The sequence below is a fragment of the Cervus canadensis genome, chromosome 25 (assembly GCF_019320065.1).
Source record: "Cervus canadensis isolate Bull #8, Minnesota chromosome 25, ASM1932006v1, whole genome shotgun sequence".
Taxonomy (NCBI): domain Eukaryota; kingdom Metazoa; phylum Chordata; class Mammalia; order Artiodactyla; family Cervidae; genus Cervus; species Cervus canadensis.
Window position 1 is genome coordinate 53107801 of NC_057410.1, and position 17203 is coordinate 53125003.

The 17203-nt window shown below is 38.9% G+C and overlaps 1 protein-coding gene across 3 annotated transcripts in view; it reads left to right on the top strand.

Moving 5' to 3' along the window:
* The window catches only part of TSPAN8 (tetraspanin 8), a 278039-nt gene that overhangs the window by 208781 nt on the left and 52055 nt on the right, over positions 1-17203 (top strand). The gene's annotated exons all lie outside the window — the stretch shown is intronic.

Sequence of the window (17203 nt, forward strand, 5' to 3'; positions counted from 1 at the left end):
TTGAGGGTTTCCCTTGGGTGTGACAGCCTCATATTTGGGATGTTTTGCATAATTGAGTGTGGAACTATTTTGAATTTTAAAGTTGATTCTGGGTTTAGCTGGCATCAGTGTGCAAATTTATTTTTTATTTTCTAACAAGATAGGCTTGTATAGCTTCTAGAATCTTCCTTGTGGAAAAAAAAAATGTCTGTTAAAGTAGGCAGAGCTTTCTGAAGATGGTGCATATAGCATGCACAAACATACTCTATTTTTTGATGTCCTTAGTGTATTTAGATTTGGAGTAAACAGCCAGATAGCCATAGGAGGAAAATATAGTTTTATGTGATTTTTAAAAAGAAGTGAATTCTCCTTTTCTAACTCCTGAGCATGTGAGTTATTACAGTGACTTCGTGTATACCAGTCCTCTGTCTGCTCCAACTGAAATAAATAAGGGCTCTTTCAACAGATAAGAATAAGATGTGAGGAAAGTAGAAACCATGATTAAACAGTTCAGGTAGTGGAAATTTCCCATGAAACTTTTGTTTTGGGAAAGGAGGTGCCCAAGGACAGCTTTCACATTGATTCTACTTCAAAAAATCTCAAGGTCAGGATAATTTTGTGAGGCCAGTTTTCCATAGAAAACAGAGCATTGTTTCCTGGTTCTTGGTGAGAACAGGCTGTCTTTTGAATATTGCCAAGCAGAGAAACTCTTGCTTTATCAGGAAAGAAATGAAGTTGTTCAGGGAAATCTTTTGTCTTTTAAAAGGACCAAGCACAGTTGTTTGCAGCATCCAAGGGACGGTTGAGCCTTGTGCTGTGCAACATGAGACTTACGAAGGAGTAATTTTTGTATGATCTTAAATTTATGTTCAATGAGCATCCTCATTCTGTTCCTCTATCATAAAAAAATAATGAGCTGAGTATAACCTATCATTTCCTGCATTAAGGATTCACTTTGTGTCTCCATTTAATAGTATACATATATAATTTCCTAAATCAATGGGTCTTTAACAAAATTAATGAGAAATATTTACATCTCTTCATCACCTTTGGGCCATTTGCATAATAGCAACAGATAAGAGGAATACAGCTCTACATTCTGTTGTATTCCCAGCTTTTATATTTCTCCCAAATTCTTAGGCTCAGCAGTTCTAAGTTGTTTAAGCAAGACATCACTTGGCCATTTTGAATCCCAGTTTTTCCCCCATAAAACATAGCACCATGGATAATCACAAATTGAGTTGTTAGTACAAAAGCAATTGTGGTTTTGGACCCTGAAATTTAAATCATTATAAAATTTAAATCATTATAACTAGGCTCACACACATCTTTATTAATCAAAATAGAAACCATTTCAGTCAACATACTTTTGCCAAATGAGAAATAAGTTTGTTTATTCCTGTAGGGTAAAAATCATGCTTCAGGATTTGATGAACTCTTAGAAAGCACTTTGTGCATCCTGGCAGTTGTGGAAGCATTTTCCCTGCAAAAAGTTGTTGAGATGCTTGAAGTGGTAGTCAGTTGGTGAGAGATCAGGTGAATGTGGCAGATGAGGCAAAACTTTGTAGCCCAGTTTGTTCAACCTTTGAAGCACTGACTGTGTGGGCATTGTCACAGAGAAGAATTGGGCCCATTCTGTTGACCAATGCCGGCTGCAGGCATTGCAGTTTTTGGCGCATCTTGATTTGCTGAGCCTGTTTCTCAGATGTATTGCTTTCACCAGGATTCAGAAAGTTGTAGTGGATCAGATGGGCCGCAGACCACCAAACAGTGACCGTGACCTTTTTTTGGGTACAAGTTTGGCTTTGAGAAGTGATTTGGAGCTTCTTCTCCATCCAGCCACTGAGCTGGTTGTTACTGGTTGTCGTATAAAATCCACTTTTTGTCGCATAGCACAATCTGATTGAGAATCGGTTCCTTGTTTTCGGGTAGAATAAGAGAAGATAACACTTCCAGATGACAACTGGATGCCAGCTCACAGGGCACCCACTTATTGAGCTTTTCACCTTTCCAATTTGCTTCAAATGCCAAACGACCATAGAGTGGTCGGTGTTGGCTCTTCAGCAATTTCTCGTGTAGTTGTAAGAGGATCAGCGTCAGTGGTGGCTCTCAATTCGTTGTTGTCAAATTCCGATGACTAGCCACTGTGCTCCTCATCTTTAAGGTTCTTGTCTCCCTTGCAAAACTTCTAGAACCACCACTGTGCTGTACGTTTGTTAGTGGTTCCTGGGCCAAAGGTATTGTTGATGTTGTGAGTTGTCTCCAGTGCTTTACAATCCATTTTGAACTCAAGTAAGAAAACTGCTCAGATTTGCTTTTTGTCTAACATCATTTTCATAGTCTTAAATAAATATAAAAAAGCAACAAGTCATTAGCAAAAAAAAAAGTCAGAAATGAACATTAAAGTGATGTATAACATAACCACATTTATTTAAGAATGTATTCCAGTATCAAACAGCAAATTTCAACAATGCAAAAACTGCAGTTACTTTTGCACCAACTTCTATAATTCATAATGTTATTGCTAAATTTGAAAAAGTAACATAGAGTTTCTGGCATATGGGCATACATGTATACACATACACACACACAAATACACATGAGTCATCTCCAAGCCCTAAAGAATTCAGGAAGAATGTTTGTAATAGGAGGGAGGATTTATATAAGCTTTGTAGCAGATGTCAACTCTATTAAAGGCTTGCATTAAATACGCTGTGAAGCAAAGAGAAATGGCCATCTCTGGTGGACCAGTGCCCAGGTTTGAGCCTGAAATTCCCTCTGCTGTCCCGGCATGCTGGGAGCAAGAGAGGCACAGTACCTGCTGTTTTAGGACTCTGGAGGGAGACATGCCCGGGTTTGAATCCTGGCTCAGGCACTTCCCATTTCTTAAAGTGAGGCCAGTACATATTCTACTTCTGCTCTAGGGTGGCTGTTAGGAGAATAACATAAGTTAATGAATGTAAAATGCTGACATGAGTAGATAAACAGCGTTTGACTCATTATAAATTCTCCATTAATGATAGTTATTTGTGTTTGAAGTGCAACCAGGAATTTTACAAGGCACATAAATGTGAGAAAGCTGAAATTGAAAATTTAACACCATCAAATAGGATGGAGACAATTGATTACTTTTTGCTCCCGCGTTATGATTTATCATTTGGAAGTTGTGATCTTACAGGACACTGACACCGTTGTTGGCATGATCGATTAACATGTCTCTAGAGATGCAAGGGGAAATGTAACTTGATGAACCTGTTGTTGAATTGCCATACCTAAATTAAATGTAGAGTTAAGCTGGTAGCTGCCACAAGGTACCACTGCTGCTGTATCCTTAAGAGAAGCCAACAGGAATAGATTTCTTTCAGTTACAAGAAAATTCCAAAACCTTCTTTGCTATGGTATCAGCATAGTTTCTTGGGAAGCTGGTGCCTATCAGTAAGTAAAAGAGGTATGTGTGTGTGTGTGTATGAAGTGAAGTTGCTCAGTCAGGTCCGACTCTTTGCGACCCCATGGACTAATGTAGCCCACCAGGCTCCTCCGTCCATGGGATTCTCCAGGCAAGAATACTGGAGTGGGTTGCCATTTCCTTCTCCAGGGGGTCTTCCCAACCCAGGGATTGAACCCGGGTCTCCCGCGTTGTAGGCAGATGCTTTACCCTCTGAGCCACCAGGGAAGCCCTGTGTGTGTATACATGAACGCAATCCCACATGCACTGTTGCATGAGTGACTTAAAAAGGTCAGGGATCACCAAGTGCATTGACCTCACAACATAAAAACAAAGGTAGTGGAGACTGATTTTGGATACTAGAAAGAGTATCTCAAATGTCTAGTGAAAATTCAAATCTCACAGTTCATTGAAAGTTGTATTCTTCCTGCTTTTCCCTCCCAAGATCACTTCATTTTTGTCTAACCACACACACTTTCCCACCCCTCCTCAAATTTCAGAAGATGTGTCCCCTCTTCTGTGCAAAGTTGTGCTTTCCAAGTCATTTCTCCCTACTCCATCAAGGGGAGGACCCTGTTCCCTTACAGTTTCCTCTCTCATTTATACTTGTGACTTCTTTGCATTTTCTGACTCTGACATTGAGACTCATGTAAATGCTCAAGAATTTCCTTATTTTTTTTTAAATAAAAGTTTTTTTTTTAATGTGGGCCATTTTAAAGTCTTTATTGAGTTTGCTACAATATTGCTTCTGTCTTATGTTTTAGGTTTTTTTTTTTTTTTTTTTTTTTGGCCCTGAAGCATGTGGGATCATAGTTCCCTGAGTGGAGATCTAACCCACACCCCTTGCATTGGAAGACAAAGTTTTAACCACTGGACAGCCAGGGAAGTCTCACTTCTCCATATTTTTAAAAAACTTCTCATGTCTTTCTTTACCTACCTACCCCTCTTACTTTTTCTTCCCCCATTGAGTTCATCCAAAACTCATGTGTAATTATCTCAATGTCCTCAACTCCCATTCACTTTTTTTTTTTCCCATTCACTTTTTAAAAATTTTAATTTACATTTTTACCAAAGTGTAAAATTTGATTAAAATTTCAGCTTAAGGGGTCAATTTTCCAAAGCTTATAACAAAACCCCAGACTTTGCCTCTCTGGCAGACCATAGGCAATACACTTTTATTTCTTTTGTTTTTTACTCTTAATATCTTTATGCAGCATACTACTCCTTGATTTTTACATTGTAGGCTCTATCTATTGACCACTTCTATGAAAAATGAGGTTTCTTCTATTGCTAACTCTGTCCTTCACACATGTACTCCCAAGAACTCCCTTTCCTATATAGTTAAAGACCAATTTTGGTGTCACATGGCTATGACTTTTAAATGTCATTCACAGGGGACTCACATGATTAGATGTCCTTTCCTGCACACTTTTTAAAATATTCCCTGGAGTTAATTTCTCTTGTCTTCATTTGCTTAGTTTTTCTATGAACTGATTTAATCCCTCAAAACACACCAGGTATTTTGTCAGTTTCACCTTTTGCAGACTTCTTTACTGGAACTTCTGACCTGCTCCAGTTTTGACTGGTTGTGACACGCCTGTCCTTTTGTCATCTTAGCTCATCACTTACGATTTCCTCTGCCTAACCCTTGAGGTGGATTTCCTGTTTCTATACCCTCTTCTTGGTAGAATAGTAACTTCTGGAGAAAGGGTACATAGAGGATGTGTGTAAATATTTTGGTTTCTTGAATGTCTAAGAATCTCTGCAGTCTTTCATTACACTTGGTTGGTAGTATGTCTCTATATAGAATGCTGAATCAGAAGTCACTTTCTATTAGAATTTTGAAACCATTCTGCTATTGTTTTTGTGTTGCTAAGAAATCCAAAGATATTCTAATCCTTGAATTTTTGTGACTTAATTTTGTTTATTTATTTACTTTTATTAAATAATAGTTGATTTACAATATTAGTTTCAAGTGTATGACATAGTGTTTTAAAATTATTATAGATTAAAAATTTTTTTCCATTTATTTTTATTAGTTGGAGGCTAATTACAATATTGTGGTGGTTTTTGTCAAACATTGACATGAATCAGCCATGGATTTACATGTGTTCCCCATCCTGATCCCCACTCCCACCACCCTCCCCACCCCATCCCTCTGGATCTTCCCAGTGCACCAGGCCCGAGCACTTGTCTCATGCATCCAACCTGGACTGGCGATCTGTTTCACACTTGATAATATACATGTTTCAATGCTATTCTCTCAGATCGTCCCACCCTCGCCTTCTCCCACAGAGTCCAAAAGTCTGTTCTATACATCTATGTCTCTTTTTCTGTCCTGCATATAGGGTTATCATTACCATTTTTTAAAATTCTATATATATGCGTTAGTATACTGTATTGGTATTTATCTTTCTGGCTTACTTCACTCTGTATAATGGGCTCCAGTTTCATCCATCTCATTAGAACTGATTCAAATGAATTCTTTTTAACGGCTGAGTAATATTCCATGGTGTATATGTACCACAGCTTCCTTATCCATTCGTCTGCTGATGGGCTTCTAGGTTGCTTCCATGTCCTGGCTATTATAAACAGTGCTGCGATGAACATTGGGGTACACATGTCTCTTTCAGATCTGGTTTCCTCAGTGTGTATGCCCAGAAGTGGGATTGCTGGGTCATGTGGCAGTTCTATTTCCAGCTTTTTAAGGAATCTCCACACTGTTCTCCATAGTGGCTGTACTAGTTTGCATTCCCACCAACAGTGTAAGAGGGTTCCCTTTTCTCCACACCCTCTCCAGCATTGATTGCTTGTAGACTTTTGGATAGCAGCCATCCTGACTGGTGTGTAATGGTACCTCATTGTGGTTTTGATTTGCATTTCTCTAATAATGAGTGATGTTGAGCACCTTTTCATGTGTTTGTTAGCCATCTGTATGTCTTCTTTGGAGAAATGTCTGTTTAGTTCTTTGGCCCATTTTTTGATTGGGTCATTTATTTTTCTGGAATTGAGCTGCAGGAGTTGCTTGTATATTTTTGAGATTAATCCTTTGTCTGTTGCTTCGTTTGCTATTATTTTCTCCCATTCTGAAGGTTGTCTTTTCACCTTGCTTATAGTTTCCTTTGTTGTGCAAAAGCTTTTAAGTTTCATTAGGTCCCATTTGTTTATTTTTGCTTTTATTTCCAATATTCTGGGAGGTGGGTCATAACACAGAATATTTCTCCATCTATTTGTGTCCTCTTTGATTTCTTTCATCAGTGTTTTATAGTTTTCTATTTATAGGTCTTTTGTTTTTTTAGGTAGATATACTCCTGAGTATCTTATTCTTTTTGTTGCAATGGTGAATGGTAGTGTTTCCTTAATTTCTCTTTCTGTTTTCTCATTGTTAGTGTATAGGAATGCAAGGGATTTCTGTGTGTTGATTTTATATCCTGTAACTTTACTATATTCATTGATTAGCTCTAGTAATTTTCTGGTAGAGTCTTTAGGGTTTTCTATGTAGAGGATCATGTCTTCTGCAAACAGTGAGAGTTTTACTTCTTCTTTTCCTATCTGGATTCCTTTTATTTCTTTTTCTGCTCTGATTGCTGTGGTCAACACTTCCAAAACTATGTTGAATAGTAGTGGTGAGAGTGGGCACCCTTGTCTTGTTCCTGACTTTAGGGGAAATGCTTTCAATTTTTCACCATTGAGGATAATGTTTGCTGTGGGTTTGTCATATATAGCTTTTATTATGTTGAGGTATGTTCCTTCTATTCCTGCTTTCTGGAGGGTTTTTTTTTTTTATCATAAATGGATGTTGAATTTTGTCAAAGGTTTTTTCTGCATCTATTGAGATAATCATATGGTTTTTATCTTTCAATTTGTTAATGTGGTGTATTACATTGATTGATTTGCAGATATTAAAGAATCCTTGCATTCCTGGGATAAAGCCCACTTGGTCATGATGTATGATCTTTTTAATATGATGTTGGATTCTGTTTGCTAGAATTTTGTTAAGGATTTTTGCATCTATGTTCATTATTTTTATAGATTATACTCCATTTAAAGTTATTATTAAATATTGGCTATCCTCCCTATGCTGTATAGTGCATCCTTGTATCTCATTCATTTTATACACAGTGGTTTGTACCTCTTAATCCCCTATTCCTATATGACCCTCCCTACTTCCTTCTCCCTTCTCTGTAACTGTGCATCTGTTTTGTTATACTGTATTTATTTAAAAAAATTTTTTTAGGTTCCACATACATGTCAAAACATACAGAATTTGTCTGTGTTATTTTTACAGAGTATAATATGCTCCAGGTCCATCTATGTTGTTGTAAATGGCAATATGTCATTCTCTCTCTCTCTTTCTTTTTTTTTACAGCTGAATAATATTCCATTATATACATTTTATATGTATATAATGCATATGTGTATATGTGTGTATATCTCACATTTTCTTTATCCACTCTTCTGTTGATTGGACATTTAGGTTGCCTCCATATATTGGATGTTGTAAATAATGCTTCTTTGAACATCGGGGTGCAAATAACCTTTTCGAATTAGTGTTTTTTTTTTCCAGATACACTCAAGAGTGGAGTTGCTGGATCATATTTTTGCTGGTTCTATTTTTAGTTTTTTGAGGTGCTTCCATACTGTTTTTAACAGGGACTACACCAGTTTAAATTCCCATCATGGGTAACAGGGTTCCCTTTTCCCTACCTTTTTGCTAACGTTTGTTATTTGTGGTCTTTTTGAAAATAGCCGTCTTGACAGGTGAAAGCTGATATCTCATTGTTTTGATTTGCGTTTCCCTGATGATTAGCAATGTTGTGTATATTTTCATGTAATTATAGGCCATCTGTATGCCTTCTTCCAAAAAATGCCAATTCAGGTCTTTTGCCCATTTTTAAATTGGGTACCTAATAAGTGGCTTCGTGGTGCTGGAGTGACTTTGAGAAGATACCTCACATCCAAGGGCAAAGGAGAATCCCCAACAAGATGGTAGGAGGGGCAAAATCACACTTAGAATCAAACCCTATACCCGCCAGAGATGCTCAGAGGGCTCAAACAAACCTTGTGTGCACCAGGACCCAGAGACCCCCACACAAACTGAGACAGAACTGTTTTTGGGTGTCTCCTGAGGAGGTACGGGTCAGCAGTGGACTGCCACAGGGGCAGGGGCTCTGGGTGCAGCAGACCTGGGTGTGGCATAGACCCTCTTGGAGGAGGTCACCATTAACCTCACCATAGAGCTGCCAGAACTTACATAGGACTGGGGAAACAGACTCTTGGAAGGCACAAATAGAATCTTATGTGCACCAGGGCCCAGGAGAAAGGAGCAGTGACCCCACAAGAGACTGACCCAGACTTTCCTATGAGTGTCCAGGAGTCTCTGGTGGAGGCATGGGTCAGCAGTCGCCTGCTGCAGACTTGGGGGTATGGAGTGTAGCAGTGTCTGCCTGGGACCTTTTGCAAGAGATCACTATTATCTTCATTACCTCCACCATAGTTTGGCCTCATGCGAAAAACAGGGAGAGCACAGCCCCATCCATCAATAGAAAATTGGATTAAAGATTTACTGAGCATGGCCCCACCCATCAGATGAAGACCCAGTTTCCTCTCAGTCTCTCCCATCAGGAAACTTCCTTAATCCCCTTATCCTTCTCCATCAGAGGGCAGAGAGACTGAAAACCACAATCACAGAAAACTAGCCAATCTGATCACATGGACCACAGCCTTGTCTAACTCAATGAAACTGTGAGCCATGCCATGTAGAGCCACCCAAGACAGATGGGTCATGGTGGAGAGTTCTGGCAAAACGTGGTTCACTGGAGAAGGGAAGAGCAAACCCCTTCAGTATTCTTGCCTTGAGAAACCCATGAACAGTATGAAAAGGCAAAAAGATAGGACGCTGAAAGATGAACTCCCCAGGTTGGTAGGTGCCCAGTATGCTACTGGAGATCAGTGGAGAAATGACTCCAGAAAGAATGAAGAGATGGAGCCAAAGCAAAAACAACACCCAGTTGTGGATGTGACTGGTGATGGAAGTAAAGTCTGATGCTGTAAAGAGCAATATTGCATAGGCCTGGAATGTTAGGTCCGTGAATCAAGGCAAATTGGAAGTGGTCAAACAGGAGATGGCAAGAGTGAACATCGACATTTTAGGAATCAGCAAACTAAAATGGACTGGAATGGGTGAATTTAACTCAGATGACCATTATATCTACTATTGTGGGCAGGAATCCCTTAGAAGAAATGGAGTACCCATCATGGTCAACAAAAGAGTCTGAAATGCAGTACTTGGATGCAATCTCAAAAACGACAGGATGATCTCTGTTCATTTCCGGGGCAACCATTCAATATCATGGTAATACAAGTCTATGCCCAGACCAGTAATGCTGAAGAAGCTGAAGTTGAACGGTTCTATGAAGACCTACAAGACCTTCTAGAACTAACACCCAAAAAAGATGTTTTTTTCATTATAGGGAACTGGAATGCAAAAGTAGGAAGTCAAGAAATACCTGGAGTAATAGGCAAATTTGGCCTTGGAGTACAGAATGAAGCAGGGCAAAGGCTACTAGAGTTTTGCCAAGAGAACGCACTGGTCATAGCAAACACCCTCTTCCAACAACACAAGAGAAGACTCTATACATGGACATCACCAGATGGTCAATATTGAAATCAGATTGATTATATTCTTTACAGGCAAAGATAGGGAAGCTCTATACAGTTAGCAAAAACAAGACCGGAAGCTGACTGTGGCTCAGATCATGAACTCCTTAATGCCAAATTCAGACTTAAATTGAAGAAAGTAGGGAAAACCACTAGACCATTCAGGTATGACCTAAATCAAATCCCTTATGATTATACAGTGGAAGTGACAAATAGATTCAAGGGATTAGATCTGTTAGACAGAGCGCCTGAAGAACTATGCAGTGAGGTACATGAAATTGTACAGGAGGCAGGGATCAAGACCATTGCCAAGAAAAAGAAATGCAAAAAGGAAAAATGGTTGTCTGAGGAGGCCTTACAAATAGCTCTGAAAAGAAGTGAAGTGAAAGGCAAAGGAGAAAAGGAAAGATATACCCATTTGAATACAGAGTTTCAAAGAATAGCAAGGAGAGATAAGAAAGCCTTCCTTGGTGATCAATGTAAAGAAATAGAGGAAAGCAATAAAATGGGAAAGGCTAGAGATCTATTCAAGAAAATTAGAGATACCAAGGGAACATTTCATGCAAAGATGGGCACAATAAAGGACAGAAATGGTATGGACCTAACAGAAGCAGAAGATAATAAGAAGAGGTGGCAAGAATACACAGAAGAACCATACAAAAAAGATTTTAATGACCCAGATAACCGTGGTGGTGTGATCACTCATCTAGAGCCAGACATCCTGGAGCCTGAAGTCAGGTGGGCCTTAGGAAGCATCACCAGGAACAAAGCTAGTGGAGGTGATGGAATTCCAGCTAAGCTATTTCAAATCTTGAAAGATGATGCTGTTAAAGTGCTACACTCAATATGCCAGCAAAATTGGAAAACTCAGCAGTGTCCACAGGACTGGAAAAGATCAGTTTTCATTCCAATCCCAAATAAAGGCAATGCCAAAAAATGCTCTAACTACCACACAATTTCACTCATCTCACACGCTAGCAAAGTAATGCTCAAAATTCTCCAAGCCAGACTTCAACAGTATGTGAACTGAAAGCTTCCAGATGTTCAAGCTAGATTTAGAAAAGACAGAGGAACCAGAGATCAAATTTACATCTGCTAGATCATCGAAAAAGCAAGAGAGTTCCAGAAAAACGTCTATTTCTGCTTTATTGACTATGCCAAAGCCTTTGACTGTGTGGATCACAACAAACTGTGGAAAATTCTTAAAGAAATGGGAATACCAGACCACCTGACCTGCCTCCTGAGAAATCTGTATGCAGGTCAAGAAGCAACAGTTAGAACTGGACATGGAGCAACAGGCTGGTTCCAAATCAGCAAAGGAATTCATCAAGACTGTATATTGTCACCCTGCTTATTTAACTTATATGCAGAGTACATCATGAGAAGTGCTGGGCTGGATGAAGCACCAACTGGAATCAAGATTGCTGGGAGAAATATCAATAGCTTCAGATATGCAGATGACACCACCCTTATGGCAGAGAACAAAGAAGAACTGAAGAGCCTTTTGATGAATGGGAAAGGAGTGTGCAAAAACTGGCTGAAAACTCAACATTCATAAAACTAAGATCATGGCATCCAGTCCCATCACTTCATGGCAAATAGATGGGGAAACAATGGAAACAGTGACAGACTTTATTTTTGGGGGCTCCAAAATCACTGCAGATGATGATTGCAGTCATGAAATTAAAAGACTCTTACTCCTTGGAAGCAAAGTTATGACCAACCTAGACAGCATATTAAAAAGCAGAGACATGACTTTGCCAACAAAGGTCTGCCTAGTCAAGGCTATGGTTTTTCCAATAGCCATGTATGGATGTGAGTTGGACTATAAAGAAAGTTGAGTGCCAAAGAATTGATGCTTTTGAACTGAGGTGTTGGAGAAGACTCTTGAGAGTCCCTTGGACAGTAAGGAAATCCAACCAGTCCATCCTAAAGGAAATCAATTCTGAATATTCATTGGAAGGACTAATACTAAAGCTGAAACTCCAATACTTTGGCCACCTGCTGCAAAGAACTAACTCTGGAAAAGACCCTGATGCTGGGAAAGGTTTGAAGGCGGGAGGAGAAGGGGTCGACCGAGGATGAGACAGTTGGATGGCATCACCGACTCAGTGGACATGAGTTTGAGTAAACTCTGGGAGCTGATAATGGACAGGGAGGCCTGGCGTGCTGCAGTCTATGGGGTCGCAAGGTCAGACACGACTGACCAACTGAACTGAACTGAAAAAGTGACTCAAACTCCTCACTCACAAGGAAGGATATCTGAGACCCTAATACTTCTCTCCTCTTCCGTATCCCCTGTTAAGTGTGTGGGTCCTGACTAAGTCACTTTTCCATGCTTCCCATCAGACTCTATTTGGATCTTTCCTTCCAGCCTTGGTTGTAGAAGAGTTTATGCCAGTCTCTAGATTGTGTTCAGTGAGAATTGCTCCTCATATGGTCCTATTTTTTATGTATTTTCAGGGGAAGTGAGCTCAGCATCCTCCTCTATGCCCTCTTCATCTTCCCTGCTTATATTTTCATTTTATTTTTCTCTACAGCTACTTTTTAAGGAATATATTTGTGAACAGTGTCCTGAAATTTCTCAGGATATGTCTTGACATGGAATATTTTATCTGTTGTATTTTGGGCGGACACTCTGTGGATGCTTTCAATGTAGGATATGTTCTTGAATTTATTTGATGATTTTCTTTCCTCCATTTTCTTTATTCATTCTTTCTGAAACTTCTATTATTTGAATGTTGAACTTCTCTTGTTGACTGTCCAATTTATTTTATTGTTATCTTTTGATCTACTTATTAGGAGATTTCTTCATTTTTCTTAGTTTTTCCTTTTCTAAGATTTCCCTTTGTTCATTTCTGCAAACATGTTTCTATTTTTCCAAGAGTTTTTTTTCTCATTTTTTGATTGCTTCCCTTATCTGCAGCATTTCTGTTCACGTTCCAGGGTAACACGTCTTGCTTTTCTGACATGCAAACATTAGTGTTTTCAGGTTTTCACCTCCTTGCACAGCTGATTTATTTGCTGCTTGTTTTGTTTTCTTCCTTTCATATTAGTGGCTTTCTTTAGTTGTTTGAGGATCCTCAACTATATGTTTATGTTTAAGTTGAAGAACTTAAAAGCTGATGAAAATATCTGAAAGGGTGGTGTGCATTCTGCATCATGGACAATAAGCTTAATGGTGGAGATGCGGCTGCCTGTTTCCTCAGGAATTCCTGATATCCATACTTTAGGACTTGTCCCCTTGTGCTGGCTGGAGTCTCTGGGAAAGCTGTTTCTAATCTCCTGCATGGAAGTTGTAATTCTAGCTGCCAGTTTTATGGGGACAGACTTGTCGAAAAGGGCTGAAGATTTCAATATTTGGTATTCAAAAGTCCTCCTTTAAATCCCAATTCCCACTCACCTGGAATTCAGTATGGGTACACTTGCAATGACCGTGTTGGCATCTTCTAGTGCAAGAACTTTTTCACTCTCTACAGACTATAAACTTCTAATCTTCTGTAAGAGGTGAAGTCTGTCTACTGGAGAGAGTGGCCATCTTGGAGTCTTTTTTGTACAAATCCTCAAATGATTCTTCTCTTTTGAACCCCATGTGCATGCTAGTTGCTTCAGTTGTGTCCGACTCTGCAATTCCATGGACTGTATTCCGCCAGGCTTCTCTGCTCATGGAGTTTTCCAGGCAGGAATACTGGAGTGGGTTGCCATTTCCTTTTCCAGGGGATCTTCCGGAACTGACCCAGGAATTGAACCCATGTCTCTCATGTCTCCTGCGTTGGCAGGTGTTCTTTACCACTAGTACCACCTGGGAAGAGACAAACTTCAGCAGCATTAGAATCTGGTGCCACTACTTCCAGAATACTTGGATAGGGGATCTGTGGAAAGAAATGATTGGCTTCTTAATTGTCTTCACTGTTGATTTAGGATTCAGCTTTCTTGATATCATGTAGTCATTTGCCACTCATCCATCAGTTTTCCAGATTCCAAAATTTTTTGTTCCCTCCTTGCTTGTTGGGTTTGTCTCCACAGGTTAATGGGTTTCAAAATTTCTTTACTGTTATCTTGGTGAATTCAAGAAAGAACAAGAGTACATGAATATTTTCTATCTGCTACCTTTAACCAGGTATTCCTACTCATCTTTCTTTTTTTAAAAAAACATTTTATTTATTTTTTATTTTGTCTTAGCCTCATGGCATGCAGCATGCGGGATCGTAATTCCTTGACCAGGGGTCAAAACCCATGCCCCCTGCAGTGGAAGCACAGAGTCTTAACCACTGGACAACCAGGGAAGTCCCCTATTGCCTTTCAAGTAACTTCTCTAACCATACTTTTCACTACCAAAACCTTCCTGGTAAGGAAACTGATGACTCAGACCTCCACAGGATTTGTCTTACAAGTGGCATTTGAAATGAGCCATTTTATCATCCTTGAAGGGCTTCCCAGTTGGTGCAAGTGGTAAAGAACCCACTTGCCAGTGCGGGAGAACTAAGAGACATGGGTTCGATCCCTGGGTCAAGAAGATCCCCTGGAGGAGGGCATGGCAACCCACTCCAGTATTCTTGCCTGGAGAATCCCTGGACAGAGGAGCCTGGTGGGTAATAGTCCATAGTGTCGCAAAAAACTTGACATGACTGAAGTGGCTTAGCATGCACGCAGGCATCGTCCTTGAAACCATTCCTTTCCCTAGGATTTGCAACTCTCTCACTCTTGAATCCCCTACTTCTCCTCATCCCTCATCACTTCATAGGGTCCTCTTTCCTAGTCCATACTTTTAATGTTAAAATATCCCAACATTCTTACCTCTGTTTTTTCTCTTTTGACTTTTTGCCTGTCTGGGGTCATTTTATTTTTCTCATGGTTTTGATTATCTCCTTACAATGAGAGATTCATGAATCTCTATCACTGCTGACTTTTCTCTTGAGTTTTAGTCTTTGGTATCCAACTTTCTGATCTTTGTTTTTAGCCTCAACTTTAAAATTTTCATAACTAAACTCATCTTTCCTCCAAAACTTTTTTTCTTACCTTCCTGTCCTTCACTGTGAAAGTAGCTAACTTTGCCTCCATTTGCACATTCATTTCAATGTTCTTGACCTACATATGGTCTTTGGAGTCTTTTTTAAGCTGCTTTTAACCTCTTACCAACTCCTTCATTAATAATTAATTGAAATCTAAATGCATGCTTATTTGATAGCTACATGAGTGTCATGCCATTATTATTTTTTAAAAAATGCTTTAACAGTAACCAAAAGTTGTCTTGGATGATTGTCTTATCTAATGATGATCCTGGATATTTTAAAATACTTTACGTGATGGTCTGAATAAGACACACTCTAGAGATGATCTGAAGCTGTCCTTCATATGGGACATCAATATTATCATTTAAGATTAATAGAACACATTAGTCATTCAGGGTCAAGTTTAAAACCTTTTGTCTAAGGAGACGCCTGATTTCAGGATCTTGGTGCTAAAACTTAACAATTCATCTCCTGCCATGAGGCTGGGAACAAAGACAATTTTTTTTAAGGTATGTAGAGTACCATATGGGGCCCTTATGGGGCTCTGGGCATATGGAATTAGAGTTGTGGAAATAGTCTTGAGGATTATAGAAAGGAAGATTTGGCAGAATAATAAAGGAAGGAAAATTACATCTTGAACACCCTTTCAATCTTTATCAAATTATAACAATTAAAAAAATCATTTAACCATAAAAGAGTATACCTTAATTAGATCCACTAAGTTCTGGAAAATGACAAAATATGGATTACAAAAGTCTATGAAAGGAAAGCAGGTCAATTTAGGACTGGCCACACAAAGAATAATTTGGACTAATCAAAGAAAAGAATCTGTCTCAGTGATATACCTTATTTATGGCAAACTTTGACAAGAAAGATAAGTTTAAGAAGGCTGAGAGTTAAAGAGTAAGATCTTAATGTATCTTGCTTTAAGGAAAACGTTTATCATTTGTAATCAACACATTGATTGTATGCAAATGTATGTGGTTGCAAAATGCTCAGAAACAAAAGGTTTCCTTAATTAAACATTCTGCCTCCTTATATTTTGATTACATTATTCATTTGCTTTACAGAACAAATGTGAATTCCTTAATTATCATTGTATTAATTAGTGAGGTTTTTCATAATATAGAAATCTAGAGAATGATTAATGAAGGAAAAAAGAGAGAAAGGAAGCTGAATTTCTCATGAGATTTTGTTTTGTAAAATTTTCTATGTATTTCCCTCTTGTTTAAAGATGTAACTGCCAGTGCCTATTTTTTGAGTGTCTGTTAGGGTTTGGAAGATTAGTCAGTGTTCTGCAGGTCTTTATGGACTGGCTACCAAGAGAATAAGGTCAACAGTCTTAGAAATTACAAATATGATCACTTGCTGAGAATTTACAAAAAGCAGTCTTGTGCTGAGTGCTTTATATGTAGCTATCTTGTGAAAGAAGTAAAACAACTTTCCTTTTCCTGAATAATTCCCCCGTCAACTCTTTGTATGACTGACTCCTTATTTCTTCACATCAACTGAAACACTACTCCCCAAGAAATACCTTCAAAGTAGATTCTTACTATCATTGACATTCTTGACAACTTGTCCTTTTCCTTCATTGTTGTTGTTGAGTTGCTAAGTTGTGTCTGACTCTTTTGAGACCGCATGGACTGTAACCTGCCAGGCTTCTCTGTCCATGGAATTCTCCAGGCAAGAATAATGCAGAGGGTTGCCATTCCCTTCTCCAGAGGATCTTCCTGACCCAGGAACTGAACCTGGATCTTTGGCGTTGCAGCCATATTCTTTACCATCTGAGCCACAGCAGAAGCCCATTACTTAGGGAAAAGCAAAAATCACAATATCTATTCATTGATTAACATTTAATATTCACTAGATATACATCATTGTATGAGAGACATGAAGTTGAAGAATATAAACCCTAGCTGCTTGCATGCTAGTAGAAAGAAAATGCAAATAGACTACTAACTCTAATAGAGAATACTTAAATTGAGTTATGGGGGAAAATGCTGTAAGGGATGAGAAGGAAAAGAATAGCTTTACAATGTTGTGTTGGTTTCTGCTGTATAATAATGTGAATCAGCCATAAGTATATGGTTATCAGCTCCCTCTTAGG